A 1,330-nucleotide genomic window follows, 5' to 3' on the forward strand; every position below is an offset into this window, starting at 1 on the left:
AGGGAATATTGTTGTTCAGTTGCTATGTCATGTCTGACTCTTTGCAACTCCATGAACTGCAGCATGCCAGGCTTCCCTGTTCTTCATTGTCTCCTGGAGTTTGCTCAAACTCATGCCCACTGAGTGAAGCCATCCAACCATCTCACCCTCTGAGAATATTAGAACCAACTCAACAATATAGAATTCCTTTAAAATTCCCTAAAAGACACAAACTTTCAAAGCTTGCTCAAGAAGGAATATATAACCTGAATAGTCTTATGTTCATAAAGAAATGGAACTTATAACTTGTAATGGAACTTAAAAAAAAAAAATCCCACAAAGAAAACTACAGGTCTAGATGGCCTCAGTGGTGAATTCTACCAAACATTTTGGAAAGAGTATTTACACAATTCTACACAAACATTTCTAGGAAATACAAGAGGAGGCAATTCTTCCAACTTATTTTATGAGTCCAGCATTACCCTGATACCCAAATGACAAAAAAATTAAAAACCAAATCAAACAGACAAACAAAACCTCAAATCAATAATCTTCATGAACTTAGATATAAAAAGGCTTAACATTTAAGCAAATTGAATGCAATAGTAAATAAAAAGGCTGATATACCAAAATCAAGGGGGGGTTCATCCTGAAAATGCAAAGTTAGTTTAACATTTGAAAAATAAATATAGGGAATTCCTTGGTGGTCCAGTGGTTAGGACTCCAAACTCTCACTGCTGAGGGCCCAGGTTCAATCCCTGGTCTGGGAACTTAAGTCCCACAAGCCGCATAGTGTGGCACACACATGCACGCGCGCGCGCGCACACACACACACACACACAGCCCAATGTAATTCAATTCACAATATCAAAAAACTAAAAAATAGAGATATAAAAACTACTTAATGAAATTTACCATCCATTCTTGACAAAAACTCTCAGCAAACTAGGAACAAAAGGGAAATTCCTCAATTTGACCTGTTAGCATACCTAATACTGAAAGAATGAATGCTTCTCCATGAGATCAGGGCAAGACAAGGTTATCTGCTCTCACCACTAACACTGAATTGCTGGTCCTACACAGTGAAATAGGCAAGAGAAATAAGAAGCATATAGATTGGAAACAAATAAAACTGTCTTTATTTACAGATCATCTATGTTGAAAATCCTAAGAAATCTGCTTTAAAGACTCCCACTATAGCAAATAAGAGATATTAACAAGGTCACAGAATACAAGTGAAATATATACCAACTATATAACCCAGTAATCCCACTCCTAGGGATTTCACTAAGAGAAGACATCTATCCACGTGAAGATTTGTAGTTAATGTTTACGGCAACTTCGTTTATAA

The 1,330-nt window shown here is 36.5% G+C and overlaps 1 non-coding gene across 1 annotated transcript; it reads left to right on the top strand.

Moving 5' to 3' along the window:
• Window positions 1-676: 676 nt before the first annotated feature.
• TRNAE-CUC (transfer RNA glutamic acid (anticodon CUC)) lies at window positions 677-749 on the top strand. Its single transcript has one exon. It is a non-coding gene; the product is annotated as a tRNA-Glu (tRNA).
• The last annotated feature ends 581 nt before the right edge of the window (window positions 750-1,330 follow it).

The sequence above is a fragment of the Ovis canadensis genome, chromosome 11, assembly GCF_042477335.2.
Source record: "Ovis canadensis isolate MfBH-ARS-UI-01 breed Bighorn chromosome 11, ARS-UI_OviCan_v2, whole genome shotgun sequence".
NCBI lineage: Eukaryota > Metazoa > Chordata > Mammalia > Artiodactyla > Bovidae > Ovis > Ovis canadensis.